Source organism: Mytilus californianus, unplaced genomic scaffold (assembly GCF_021869535.1).
Source record: "Mytilus californianus isolate M0D057914Y unplaced genomic scaffold, xbMytCali1.0.p SCAF_23, whole genome shotgun sequence".
Lineage (NCBI taxonomy): Eukaryota > Metazoa > Mollusca > Bivalvia > Mytilida > Mytilidae > Mytilus > Mytilus californianus.
This window is the reverse complement of record NW_026262672.1, coordinates 5,208,754-5,224,907: the sequence shown is the minus strand read 5'-3', so window position 1 is coordinate 5,224,907 and position 16,154 is coordinate 5,208,754. Positions and strand designations below refer to the sequence as shown.

Sequence of the window (16,154 nt, the reverse complement as noted above, 5' to 3'; positions counted from 1 at the left end):
ATTTTTTTTGTTAAAGTTTTGTCCTCCTACTCTCATTCTCAGGGGCACCCAACTCCCCCTTTACATCAAATCCTGGATCTGAGCCTGTTTATTGTGCTTATTTGTGAACCTAAACATCTATATATATCTGAAAGACACTGGAAGCTTGAGATTGAATTAATATTTTTTTCTGATTTCTGTCCATTGATAAGTGTTAATAATGTTAAGTGTTCAAAGGAATTATCACAAATTAACACAAATGCCGTATTGAATGGCAATGAATCCGCAGTCAAACCACTTGAGGTAGGCAGTTTGACATCCGAATTCAACTAACATTAGATTTGAACCTAGAATAAATATACGTGATGACGCAAATGCATGATATTTTTTTCCAGAATATCAGTGTGAGTGCATACCATTTACTATTTCTTGCGCAAGAAAAGTACGTGCATGCATAAACATTGATTTCACTCGTCGAAGGTGATTTTTTTTTGCATTTCTTATCTATGTTGTGTTTTGTGTACTATTGTTTGTCTAGATCTGTTGGTCTTTTTCGTCCGTTTTGCAGAAATTGAGAATTGGAATAGGATTAGGTCTTTGTATATAAAACACGGAGAAATAATGATGTACACTCCCAAGTAATAAATAAAATAGTCAAGCCTTAAAAGGTAGTTTTAAATGGTAATTGTATACAATTTTCTATTTACAACTAAAATCCAGCAATGATTTTAATTGACTTGTGCACGAATCTACACACAATAACAATTAAGGTAATTTAATTTTTTTTATTACCTCATTCTATCAACTGTCATTTATTTCAAATCAAAAGCAAAAATAAATTCAGCAAAAAATATTTGGTGACCAGTCAGTGGTATCGGGTTCACGTGTTGCTTTTTTTATTTTAAAGAAAGCAACTTGTTTAAATCTGATAGGTAGTTTTTCGTGATGTTTTTTCTGATACATATATACGTGTCTATGGAAGATGAAAGAAAGCCTTCATCGACGTTACTATTCATCTGGCGAAGATGAATACAGCAGCAAAAGTCAGAAAGAGGAAACAACAACCAGTGATAATATGGCAGGAGCATGTGGCGGGCCAGAGGATATACCCGATGAGTCCTTGAGTGTTTTGGAATGCAGTAGAGTAACAGTCAGTCGTTCTAGTACACCGTCAATTCGAAGTTATTCTAATACCCCAACCAATTTGGCAAGTACACTATGTTCCAGCAGGACAATCATTCCGACTTTCCTTAGAACACCTTTATCTGGAGAAGTTCGTTCTAGAAGGTCAACTACTCCTGTCACAGAGGGTATATCAAGAAAAGAACAGACTACAGCATCAGCAAACAAGGTAAAACTTAAAAAAATCGATGAAAATTCCAACAATTAAGTGTTTCTTAAATGTAATATGTTATGATTTAATTTTGTCTATCTGTCTGCTTACAAAGGATACGTTTTTGTCAAATGTACATGGGGACAGGACACTTTTTTTTAGCCCGCCCCCTTTTTTCCTAAAATTTGTTATTTTTTGTTTTCTGTTCATTTCAATTATGTTCGCATTTTTTTTTTGTATTACATGAACATAAATATACTAGAAATAACTTGTATTTGCTATTATCTATCAATTCCAAGTTTACTTTAGAACTGATATAAAATTGCAAATACAAGTTATTTCTAGTATATTTATGTTCATATGAAATAGAAAAACGCGAGAAAAAAAAATGAAATTATAAGAAAACCAAAAAAATAACAAATTACAGAAAAAAGGGGGAGGTCTAAAACAAAAGTGTCCTGTTCCCAAGTACCAAGGGTTTTTGTTAGAACAGTGTTAGACAAGTGACAATCATAACACACATTGAAAAAAAAATTTAAAAACAAGATGTTTTTGTGTGTAAAAAACTTTTTCCTTTAAAGGTTCAAACATTTTTTTTCACATTTCCGGGACAAATATTCTTTCGTGTATCTTTTGTTTTCAGTACTAGCAATTTATAACGTCGTTTTCTTTAAAAGTGATGCCGCATTTATCATTAAAGCTGTATATATCAATACAATGACTGTCACATAATTGCTTTAGTAAATGTTTATTAAAGCTAAAATAACCGAATCAAAATAAAACTTTCGTAATCGTATACATTTGTATATCAAGGCGAGAATTGTTGCAAATGTAACTAATATTAGTTTTATGGCAGTTACCTCAGCTAATAGCTAGATGATGTGTCTGCACGTCTGCTTAAATAGAATTGTTTGCATAAAACGGCCAAAAGAAAACCAAAGGCGAATGTTTTGAAAATGAAATTGCACACAGCAAGACATTATTAACCAAATTGGATCTATTGTTTGTACCCAAAAGATACATAGCTTTAATACTCATTTTGTTTTTGGTTAACGATGTTCCTGTATATTTTTTTCCTAAGTTTTCATATCTTCATAGGTTTCAACCACTGCCTGATTTCGAAACCAACGGTGTGCAAAAATACAGGATAAAATGGTCATTAATTCGTTTTGCAACTAAATTCAAATTAACAATACTGATATTTGAAATCTTGACAAATCAATTATATATAGTGAATGAAAGTATATATTTATCTACTTCATTGATATAAGATGTGATGAAGCATTCCTGGTAATTGAATCTGCTCAGAAAATAATTCCCCACGAAGATAAAAAGAAACGAAATCTCTTTTACAACTTGTCCTGTACGCTTAGAAATAGTTTAATCTATCAGATTAAAGAAAAATGAAAGCGCCTCTGAGTCGGACAATTGACATATATATATATATAGATATACTTTGTCTTATATTATGGTGAAATACTGCGTCTATCAATTAATGAATAAATAAAAAAGCATTTAAGGTTTTGAATAATAAGTACTATAATGATTAATTATGGATAAGGAAAAATTATTTATTATGTCCTATCTAATCAGCATATCTTATATGATATTTTAATTTCACCAAAATTTTTAGGTACATATATATTCTGAATGACGGATTGATTTAATAGTCTTTTGGTTTTTTAAAAATGATGAACTTCATTGAGTTTTGTAATTCATGTATTTTAAATGGTTTAGTTGTAATTGTTATTTTTAGATTGACACTTTAACAAAGAAGTCATCTAAATGAAAAGGCAACTGGTAAAAGTGCAAGAAAAACAAATTAATGTTGAAAAGAAAGTGGATATTATGATTCAAATACTACAATCAAAAACAAATGAACGAAAAAAGCGAAGCCAAAAGATTAACGTCCCTGCACAAATTGCAGTAAGTAATTATTCATTGTTCAACTTTTAATTAACCTTTTCAAAATATTGCATAATGTACATGTAGTAGGGGATAGTTTATACAATTTTCATTTTTATGTATTGTATCATAACAATAATCATTAAGTTTGCGAACCTAAAAATTCAATACTTAGCAAAATGTCATTTATTTCCTTTTTTCACGGATTACAATTTTTTTTTCGGACTATGTACTAAACATTTTGTGTTTTAATTGTATAAATATGGCAAAATTTTACACACTTTGATTACATGTTGTCGTGTTTTAATTAGAACGTAATGAAGTCGTGAAGTTAAGAATGTACATGTATATATATTTTATGTTTGCGACTTTCTACACATATAATTATATTATTTCAGTTCTCAGTTGTTCTTGATGCATGCAATTTAAATGCTTAAGAGCGTATCTTTTTCCTTTCAGCAATCAAGAAGGGATGGTTATCAGCAGGGTATTACTGAAAAGGATTTCATCTGGATAATAAAGAACGAAACTGGCAGTATTTTAAAGTATGTATATGAAATTAAATGATTTAAAAGTTTCCTTGGAAATTGAAAAAATCTCATGGTTTGTTATTCAAACCAATGTAATTTAATATGTAATGTATGTCCACATTCATCATTAAACGATACGGTTTTAGGAAACATGCTCGATTACTTGTGATTTACGACATTGAAACAGATTTAATTTTGATCATATATCTACTTTGAATCATTAATTATGAAATTCTACTTATTCGAGTATAAATCTTAATTTTGTACACAGCTTTTGGGTCAATTTAAGTGAAAAGTTTGCAGGATATATATGTGTATTTGGTAATCATGGTTCTATTCAGATTCAAACAAATTGATAATTTTCCCGACATTTGTTACACTCTTATTTAAGGAAGCTTTGATTTACAGTAAGATTATATTTCAAATTACTTTTTTTCAGATATAATTCTGCAGAGAACAAAGAGAAGTCTGGATTCATCATAGAATTTGTAAAAGGCCCAATATCCTGATGAAGTGGAGGGTGTTGTTAGAGGTTTGTAGCCCCAGCCCCCCCCCCCCCCCCCCCCCCCCCCCCATACCCCAAACCCCAACCCCAAACCCCAAAAACAAAATAGTCGAAATTGCAGTTCTGCAATACAATTGCTTAGCCTAGAAGGCATCTTTAACTGTCATATTAAGAATGACATCTAAAAAGTTAAAAGTAGTCAAATTCAGTTGATACTTTTTTTATTTTGGAAAAGAGTGTTACGTTACTGAATAAATCCTAGCTTATGTTAACATTACATTGATACTGTCGGCTTTTTTTTACAAGAGGGTATTTTTGTTGTGCTGTTTTAGGGAGCAACCATTTAACTTTAAGGGGGGAAGGGGGTATGGTTTTTTGTCTGAGTCAGAATTTTTTTTTCGCCCAAAGCGCGAACACTTTTTTTTGCAAAATTTAACACTATAAGGTATGGGGGAAATCTGGTATCAGATTATTTTTTTAGGAAATAACCATACCCCCCCCCCCCCCCCCCCCCTTCTTTGAAATCACATGGTCGATCCCTTGTTGCTACACACCTGTATCTTACCTCTTTTTATTTCGAAACATGACGTTCCAAATTACCATTGAATTCACTTCATATGATTTCGGACCAAGTGTTGAAATGAGTAATCCCATTACCAGGGGCCTGTTTTTCGAAAGTATCTTATGACTAAGACATGTCTTATGATGGTCTTAGGACATGTCTTAGTCGTAAGATATGTTTTCGTAAGTGTCCCAAGTTACGATATATCATAACTTTTGTCGTAAACTTAAGACACTAGCTCGCGACATGACTTATGATGGTCTTATGATTATCAACTAGAATTCTAATTACTTTTCATATATAATTTCATGTACAATGTACATTACAATAAAAATAATAGTTGTGTTGCTCAGTCTGCAAAATATTTAGATTTATTCTTCTCCATTTTGCATTCAAACTTTTTGAATCTCCTGCGACGTAAAATTTGGACTCCTTTTCTTACTCATGATTTTGAAAAATAAATATACATATTATTTCTTTCCTTATATATTACTTTATTTACGCATTTGCACGGGCATATAAGCAGACACTTTCAGTAATATTTTGAAACGCCATATAATTTCCATATTACAAATAAGTTTTATGTTAATGGATCACTTACTAGCAAATGCATACTATCATATAACTTTAATAGATCTATTTTGATTTCGATCATATCACATCAAAACATTCTACCATGGACTAACCAAGTGACACTGTTAAGTCTCAAATGGAGAAAAGCAATTGTATGTTAAAAAAATATTTCTTTTAAATTGCCTTAAGTAGATTTTTTTTTGTAGAAGGGATAAAGACAAATTTTGAATCGTTCAAAGCAAAGAAACGAAGAGACGAAACTGGTAAACAAGAAGAACATAACAAGAAAATGGCTGTGTACAGCAAGATGAGTAAGAACTGATTTTTTTATTATGGTGAACAATTCAGATATTACAGTCAACATAAGAAGCGAATTTAGACGGGAGTTTTATTTAATATTATATACTTATATCACTCTAAACAGGGAACCCCCTTTTAATTTCATTTTCTTTTTGCTTTTCACTAAATTCCTTTTGTGACGCTACAATAAAAAAAGGAAAAAGGTGACCATATCTAACGACGTCACACATATATATATACCTCATTTTGCAGATCAGTGAAAAAGTTTGTCTTCGTAACGTCTAAAAAACAAAATAGAAACAGAATCCAACACCGAATCTCGTGCAATATAATATTTCTCCACTCTCGACAATTGAATTTTCAATGCTCAAAAAGCTCGGCAGGCCTTCACTTGATGTAGCGGTAGAATTTCTCTCTCCTTCTCTCGCCGGCCGGGCTTTTCAAGAGAGAGAGAGAGAGAAATTAAATGCTAGGAATTGAGTGTTCTGTTGGAATATATTATATTCATAAATAATATACAGCATGCTTTCTGTCACAGTAATCACTAGTATTGTTTTTACAGACTGCCTTTTACTGAGGTTATAATAATAATAATAATAATAATAAGAAGAATAATAATAAAAATAATGATAATAATATCTTTATTGAAAGAGTGTTATTACGGCATATATGGAATCTATTTGTATGTATTCAAAATGAAATTCAAGGAATTTTGATTTGGGCTTTATTCTCTTTTTTTTTTAGAAATTAAACAACAGAAAAAGGCCCTAAAAGTAAAAGTCCAGTATACCAGAGGAACAAAAAGAAAAGGGCTCGAAAAGCAGTGGTGCAGAACATGTCTTATGAACAAACAGATTCATAAGACGAAGGATCGTTTATCGTCAGACCTCTGCCTTGGAGGTCTGACGATGTTGATAAATTAGTAAAAAAACTAGGCCAAAAACATGAATGTCAAACTAATCAAGAGAAGCAGACGGCAGCACCATAAACGAAAGGTTGGGGCAGTTTCCTCAAGGATAAAACCAGAAGTCGTGCCAGGACATGAATGGGTGTTTAAATAGTTTAAAAATAATGTCAATGATTAAACTTTATTCTTTTTAACGTTTTAAGTATGCAAGTTTTACCGACCAAAGTAAATGCTACATGTAACTGTTAATAATTTTTACACAATTATTTGTCCCAAACTAAAAAAACAAAAAATCTGATATATCGTTCTATTCTTATACTAACATATTTCAGTCATCACGAAATCAAATAGATGCGAACAGAAAAAGAAAAAATACATCTTCATGTCGGATGTCAACATACCGTCTTCAACAACAACAAGCGGTTCGAAGGAGAACGTTTTTAATAAAAAAATAGTAAAGAAAAGAGCTTCTTGAAACAAGAGTATTGTCGTAATGAGCAAAACTATTTAAAAAATAACACGAACAATGTACATTTCATTGGCAAAACAAAATATAATAATTCTTTTGATTTGTAACCTAGCATCACGGAAAATAAATGTTAAAAAAATATTTTTTAATAGAATCTTCATTTTTAGATGGAAAATCTTGTTTTTTTTTAATATGGAAGTGATACCGAGAAAATAAGCAGTGTATTATTTGCACATAGTAGTAAAAAAAAAAGAAGACAACATGGTAACTCTTCGAAATAGTAAGAAACTTGGTATATATTAAATTTCAATGTTTTAAATATTTCTTTTGTGCGTAATTATACAATATAAACAAGAAAAAGCTAGATAGCAGTAAATTTTATCTGGTACCCTGATGTAAGCAATCATACAATGCATGTATACAACAGTTGGTTTTACATTTAAAATCCTTGTTTTAGTGGTGAAGCTCTTCATTGTGTATTTTTTATATTATATTGATGTCCACGCGAGCATAATCAAATATATATTTTGAAATTAATTGCACTGATAAAACATATAGACATGTAACTGGGATCTTATAATATGTGAATCTTTTTTTTCTTCAATTGATTAAAAACAGTAAGCAATGAAAGGGAAACAACTCTTGTTAAAATAAGAATATTTTTCGTATCTTTAAAAATTTAAGAAATTTGTTGTTGTTTTTTAGCTTAAAGGTTTACACGTTTATAATTATTAACATTCTTATTAAAAATAAGTATTAAGATCTTGATTTTTTTTATTTTAATAAGAAAGGGGTTGTATATAATTGGGTGCTTGTTAAACCCTTCAAATTACGTTGGATTTTATTATTCAGCTCGAATCTTTGTATTCAAAGGGAAATAACTCTTTCTATTAAAATAGTTGTTAGTTGTAATTAGGTAAGACAATCAAAACAACCACAAGAAAAAGGATTCTGCAAATATGTTACTGCTTATTATATTTAAATACTCAGTCCTTTTACATCATGAAGTTGATATGTTTTTGTTCCTTAAAAACAGCTTTAGCAAAAACAAACAAAAATGCACAAAATTAGAGTTTTATAATTTTGTTATGTATGTAGGTGTTTTTTTTTAAATTATTATAGAACGGAATGTTAGTACTTTAATTTGTCATGTATTTGTAAATTCAAAATAATGAATAAATTTAGCTAAGATTCTAGATAATTGTTTTTTTTTTTATTCAGGATTTCGCCATAGTCTAGATCTCCATTACGGGCAGCTTTTTTTTATGAATTTTCAGTTGCTCCTCTCACTGTAATATTTTATATTTTGAGGCAATCATGAGTGTTTAATTCGAATTATGGGTTGTGGCAACTTAGGGTGTACAATTATGGCTTTGTTTGTTATACTGAAGTATGTTTGTATAAACAAATATATCCTGCATTATAATAGGGTTCGATTGTAAGAACTGTTACTGGTCATATGTGGATGAAAGCTGCAAATATATACTGTTTTCTGTCGTGAATTTGCAGGTCAATTGGCGTATATTTGGTGCACCAAACACGGAGATTACAAAGATTTTCAATAGTAAATGGAGTCAAAATGAGTTTAAATTTGAAGTAAATCAAGTTATTTCACACATTAAATCTTTAAACTTGAAGTTGAATTTGATTTCAATTTGCATTAAATGAAAGTTTATCGTTGTATTAAATTTGTAACTCGATGTTGAATCAGATTTAAAACCACAGTAAACAGCTTACTGTTTGGAATATTATTGACTTTAATTTGTAGTTAATCATGTTATACAGATTTTCTCTACATTAAATTTGATGTTGTATGTATATTAAACTTTGTTAAATTCGAAAATTACTGGACAGTAAATCAGGTGTCAATTCATGAACTTACTGCGTCCAGTAAACTATTTGTAAACTACTATTAAACATTGCGTTGACTTGAACTATAAACTACCAGAAAAAAAATAAACTCGGAAATTACGACTGATTTTCAAATAGTTTATTGATACCTTAAATTAATACTTTCATGCAGTGTAAGATATACATTATAAAGTTCAAATATAGACAGTTTTGGTTGATACTGACAAATAATTTTGTCATACGAGTCAGTTTGAGGCAAGAAAACTACTGAAATTTGTTTACAATTCAATATTTTGAATAAAAAGAGGACAGGCTGGCACTCTAAATTGATGCGAACAAAATTTTGTAGTCATAGTGATCATATATTGCTGTCATTTGTATTATACAGTCCATCCAGAAATTAAAAAAATATAACTGATTTAATATGGGACTTCATGTATAAGATTTACATTATAAAGTGTAAATATGGTCAGTTTTGGTTGATGCGGACAAATAATTTTGTTATACGAGTTAGTCTGAAGCATGAAAACTACTGAAATTTGTTTACGATTCAATATTTTGAATAAAAAGAAGACATGCTGGCACTCTTAATTGATGCTAACAAAGTTTTGTAGTCATTGTGGTCATATATTGCTGACATTTGTATTATACAGTCCATCCTGACATAAAAATATGACTAATTTACTATGAGACTTTAAGAATTACATTATAAATGTAAATATGGTCAGTTTTGGTTGATGCAGACAAATAATTTTGTTATTCTAGTCAGTCTGAGGCATGAAAACTACTGAAATTTTTTTGCAATTCAATACATGTATTTTGAAGAAAAAGAGGACATGCTGGCACTCTTAATTGATGCGAACGAAATTTTGTAATCATTGTGTTCCAAAATTGCCATCCTTTGTATAATACAATCCATCCTGACATAAAAATATTACTTTTTTACTATGCGACTATAAGATATACATTATAAAATGCAAATATGATCAGTTTTGGTTGATGCTGAGAAATAATTTTGTTATATGAGTCAGTCACAGGTATGAAAACACCGAAATTTGTTTACAATTCAATATTTTAAATAAAAAGAGGACATGCTGGCACTCTTAAGGATGTACACCTCTGAAGAGCCAAAAATTACTAGAATTAAACTTTTGTTCTTAACCTGATTTTTGGGATTATATGACTGTAAAAAAAAATTGGTGAAGAAAAAATGATATGATGGTGCACTTCCTTTTTTGCTACGGCCCTTTAAAAGTACCCAATTTTGATGATTTTCCCATTTTTCATCAGTTTTTGCCCATTTTTGGGCTATTATCGTGAAAAAAATCACAGTTCTACAATTACACTTTTTTTCATACTTTCAATAACGATGAATAAGACCAATCTATATAAATTTAACTTAAAAAAAACTATAGGTAGGTGTTAATATAAGAAAGTTTTATCATATTTTGATGCTTTTTCGTGTCAAATTTACCATGCTGTCAATTTTTGTAAATTTATGATTTTTCTCTGTTTTAAGAACAAAATACTTTTGTTAAGGATTCATTATTTCAACTTCTTTGTTATAAATGATTGAAAAATACATATCTTAGAAATTTGAAAAGAAAAAAGTGATATGGGATGTACCTGTTTCTGGTAAAAACATTTCTTGTACCCCTCACCCATTTTCTCAAAAAATTGGCTAAAAAGACTGACTTGATTGGTAATAAAATTTAAAAAATGTATTACTCAGAAACTACTTATTGTAAATACACAATTTTTTCACTGAGTTCAGTTTGATTATGATATTTATTAAATTCATTGCTATTTTCCACTTGTATCACAAGTTTTGGAAATAATTCCAGAACGAGATTTCAACGAGACTGAAACGTCAGAAGGATACATTCTTAATTGATGGGAACAAAATTTTGTAATCATTGTGTTCCAAAATTGCCATCCTTTGTATAATACAATCCATCCTTCATAAAAATATTACTTTTTTACTATGCGACTATAAGATTTACATTATAAAGTTCAAATATGGTCAGTTTTGGTTGATGCTGAGAAATAATTTTGTTATATGAGTCAGTCACAGGTATGAAAACACTGAAATTTGTTTATGGTTCAATATTTTGAATAAAAAGAGGACATGCTGGCACCCTTAATTGATGCGAACAAAATTTTGTAGTCATTGTAGTCATTGTGGTCATATATTGCTGTTATTTGTATTATACAGTCCATCCTCGAATTAAAAATTATAACTGATTTAATATGGTCAGTTTTGGTTGATGCAGACAAATAATTTTGTTAATCAAGTTAGTCTGAGGCATGAAAACTACTGAAATTTGTTAAGGAATCATTATTTTGAATATAAAGAAGACATGCTGGCATTTTAAATTGATGCTAACAAAATTTTGTAGTCATTGTGGTCATATATTGCTGACATTTGTATTATACAGTCCATCCTGACATAAAAATATAACTAATTTACTATGAGACTTTAAGATTAACATAATAAATGTAAATATGGTCAGTTTTCGTTGATGCAGACAAATAATTTTGTTATTTGAGTCAGTCTGAGGTATGAAAACACTGAAATTTGTTTGTCATTCAATATTTTGAATAAAACGAGGACATGCTGGCACTCTTAGATTTACATTATAAAGTGGAAATATGAACAGTTTTGGTTTGTTGCGGAGAAATAATTTTGTTATACGAGTCTGTCCGATGCATGAAAACTACTGAAATTTGTTTACAATTCAATATTTTCAATAAAAAGAGGTCATGCTGGCACTCTAAATTGATGCAAACAAAATATTGTGGTCATTGTGGTCATAAATTGCTGTCATTTGATGCAGACAAATAATTTTGTTATTCTAGTCAGTCCGAGGTATGAAAACACTGAAATTTGTTTATGACTCAGTATTTTGAATAAAAAGAGGACATGCTGGCACTCTAAATTGATGCGAATAAAATTTTTCAGTCATTGTGTTCCAAAATTGGCATCAATTGTATAATTCAATCCATCCTGATATAAAAATATTACTTTTTTACTATGCAACTTATGGATTTACATAATATATTGCTGTCATTTGTATTATACAGTTCATTCTGAAATAAAAAAATATAACTAATTTAATATGGGACTACATGTATAAGATCTACATTATAAAGTGTAAATATGGCCAGTTTTGATTGATGTGGACAAATAATTTTGTTGTACGAGTTAGTCTGAGGCATGATAACTACTGAAATTTGTTTACGATTCGATATTTTGAATAAAAAAAGGACATGCTGGCACTCTTAATTGATGGGAACAAAAGTTTGTAATCATTGTGTTAAAAAATTGCCATCATTTGTATAATACAATCCATCCTGACATAAAAATATTACTTTTGTACTATGCGACTATAGGATTTACATTATAAAGTGCAAATATGGTAGGTTTTGGTTGATGTGGAGAAATGATTTTGTTATATGAGTCAGTCCAAGGCATGTAAACTACTGAAATTTGTTAACAATTCAATAGTTTGATTAAAAGAGGACATGCTGGCACTCTAAATTGATGCGAAAAAAATTTTGAAGTCATTGTGGTCATAAATTGCTGTCATTTGTATTATACTGTCCATCCTGACATAAAAATATAACTGATTAACTTTGCTACTATATAGATTTACATTATAAAGTGTAAATATTTTCAGTTTTGGTTGATGCGGACAAATAATTTTGTTATTTGAGTCAGTCTGAGGTACGAAAACACTGAAACTTATTTACGATTCAATATTTTGAATAAAAAGAGTACATGCTGGCACTCTAAATTGATGCGAACAAAATTTTGTAGTCATTGTGGTTATATATTGCTGTCATTTGTATTATACAGTCCATTCTGACATAAAAATATAACTAATTTACAATGGGACTATAAGATTTACATTATAAAGTGTAAATGTGGTCAGTTCTGGTTGATGCAGAAAAATAATTTTGCTATTCTAGTCAGTCCGAGGTATGAAAACACTGAAATTTGTTTACGATTCAATATTTTGAATAAAAAGAGGACATGCTGGCACTCTAAATTGATGCAAACAAAATTTTGTAGTCATTGTGGTCATATATTGCTGTCATTTGTATTATACAGTCCATCCTGAAATAAAAAAAATATAACGGATTTAGTATGGGACTACATGTATAAGATTTACATTATAAAGTGTAAATATGGTCAGTATTGGTTGATGTGGACAAATAATTTTGTTACACGAGTTAATCTGAGGCATGAAAAGTCTGAAATTTGTTTACGATTTAATATTTTGCATAAAAAGAGGACATTCTGGCACTCTAAATTGATGTGAATAAAATTTTGTAGTCATTGTGTTCTAAAATTGGCATCATTTGTTAAATACAATCCATCCTGACATAAAAATATTAGTAAATAACTATGCAACTATAGGATTTACATTATATATTGCTGTCATTTGTATAATACAGTCCATCCTGAAATAAAAAAATATAACTGATTCAATATGGGACTACATGTATAAGATTAACATTATAAAGTGTAAATATGGTCAGTTTCGGTTGATGCGTACAAATAGTTTTGTTATTAATCAGTCTGAGGTATGAAACACCAAAATATTTTTACGATTCATATTTAAATAAAAAGAGGACATTCTGGCACTCTTTTTATTGATGGGAACAAAATTTTGTAGTCATTGTGATCCAAAATTGCCATCATTTGTATAATACAATCCATCCTGACATAAAAAAAAAAACTTTTTTACTATGCGACTATAAGATTTACAAAATAAAGGGCAAATATTGTCAGTTTTGGATGATGCAGACAAATAATTTTGTTATACGAGTCAGTCTGAGGCATGAAAACTAATGAAATTTGTTAACGATTCAATACATGTATTTTGAATAAAAAGAGGACATGCTGGCACTCTTTATTGATGCAAACAAAATTTTGTAGTCATTTTGGTTATATATTGCTGTTATTTGTATTATACAGTCCATTCTGACATAAAAGTATAACTGACTTTCAATGGGACTATAAGATTTACATTAGAAAGTGCAAATATGGTCAGTTTTGGTTGATGAAGACAAATAATTTTGTTATTCTAGTCAGTCTGAGGTATGAAAACACTGAAATTTGTTTAAGATTTAATATTTTGAATAAAAAGAGGACATGCTGGCACTCTAAATTGATGTGAACAGAATTTTGTAGTCATTGTGGTCATAAATTACTGTCATTTGTATTATACAGTCCATCCTGACATCAAAAATATAACTGATTAACTTTGCTGCTATATAGATTTACATTATAAAGTGTAAATATGGCCAGTTTTGGTTGATGCAGACAAATAATTTTGTTATTAGAGTCAGTCTGAGGTATGAAAACACTGAAATTTGTTTGTGATTCAATATTTTGAATAAAAAGAGGACATTCTGGCACTCTAAATTGATGCGAAAAAAATTTGTAGTCATTGTGATCCAAAATTGCCATCATTTGTATAATACAATCCATCCTGACATAAAAAAAAACTTTTTTACGATGCGACTATAAGATTTACATAATAAAGGGCAAATATTGTCAGTTTTGGTTGATGCGGACAAATAATTTTGTTATACGAGTCAGTCTGATGCATGAAAACTACTGAAATTTGTTAAAGATTCAATACATGTATTTGAATAAAAAGAGGACATGCTGGCACTCTTTTATTGATGCAAACAAAATTTTGTAGTCATTATGGTTATATATTGCTGTCATTTGTATTAAACAGTCCATTCTGACATAAAAATATAACTGATTTACAATGGGACTATAAGATTTACATTATAAAGTGTAAATGTGGTCAGTTTTGGTTGATGCGGTGAAATAATTTTGTTATATGAGTCAGTCCAAGGCATGTAAACTACTGAAATTTGTTTACAATTCAATATTTTGAATAAAAGAGGACATGCTGGCACTCTAATTGATGTGAACAAAATTTTGTAGTCATTGTGGTCATAAATTGCTGTCATTTGTATTAAACAGTCCATCCTGACATAAACAAAAATACTTTTTTACTATGCGACTATAAGATTTACATAATAAAGGGCAAAAATTGTCAGTTTTGGTTGATGCAGACAAATAATTTTGTTATACGAGTCAGTCTGAGGCATGAAAACTACTGAAATGTGTTAACGATTCAATACATGTATTTTGAATAAAAAGAGGACATGCTGGCACTCTTAATTGATGCAAACAAAATTTTGTAGTGATTGTGGTTATATATTGCTGTCATTTGTATTATACAGTCCATTCTGACATAAAAATATAACTGATTTACAATGAGACTATAAGATTTACATTAAAAAGTGTAAATATGGTCAGTTTTAGTTGATGCAGACACAATGGGACTATAAGATTTACATTAAAAAGTGTAAATATGGTCAGTTTTGGTTGATGCAGACAAATAATTTTGTTATTTAGTCAGTCTGAGGTATGAAAACACTGAAATTTGTTTGTGATTCAATATTTTGAATAAAAAGAGGACATGCTGGCACTTTTATATTTTGTAATTGATGGGAACAAAATTTTGTAATCATTGTGTTCCAAAATTGCAATCAATTGTATAATACAGACCATCCTGACATAAAAATATTACCTTTTCACTATGCCACTCTAAGATTTACATTATAAAGTGGAAATATGGTCAGTTTTGGTTGATGCGGGGGAATAATTTTGTTATTCAAGTCAGTCCGATGCATGTAAACTACTAAAATTTGATTACAATTCAATAATTTGAATAAAAAGAGGTCATGCTGGCACTCTAAATTGATGTGAACAAAATTTTGTAGTCATTGTGGTCATAAATTGCTGTCATTTGTAATATACAGTCCATCCTGACATAAACAAAAATACTTTTTTACTATGCGACTATAAGATTTACATAATAAAGGGCAAAAATTGTCAGTTTTGGTTGATGCAGACAAATAATTTTGTTATACGAGTCAGTCTGAGGCATGAAAACTACTGAAATGTGTTAACGATTCAATACATGTATTTTGAATAAAAAGAGGACATGCTGGCACTCTTAATTGATGCAAACAAAATTTTGTAGTGATTGTGGTTATATATTGCTGTCATTTGTATTATACAGTCCATTCTGACATAAAAATATAACTGATTTACAATGAGACTATAAGATTTACATTAAAAAGTGTAAATATGGTCAGTTTTGGTTGATGCAGACACAATGGGACTATAAGATTTACATTAAAA

At 29.7% G+C, this 16,154-nt stretch overlaps 1 long non-coding RNA gene across 2 annotated transcripts; it reads left to right on the top strand.

The window, feature by feature from the left end:
- Positions 1 to 1,047: 1,047 nt before the first annotated feature.
- LOC127732346 (uncharacterized) lies at positions 1,048 to 6,618 on the top strand. Of its 2 annotated transcripts, XR_007996202.1 has the most exons (5): positions 1,048 to 1,330; positions 3,069 to 3,238; positions 3,677 to 3,762; positions 5,594 to 5,698; positions 6,432 to 6,618. It is a non-coding gene; the product is annotated as an uncharacterized LOC127732346 (long non-coding RNA). The 2 variants fall into 2 exon arrangements; XR_007996203.1 differs by lacking the exons at positions 1,048 to 1,330; positions 3,069 to 3,238 and adding an exon at positions 4,187 to 4,279 and having other exon boundaries at positions 3,733 to 3,762.
- Positions 6,619 to 16,154: the final 9,536 nt, after the last annotated feature.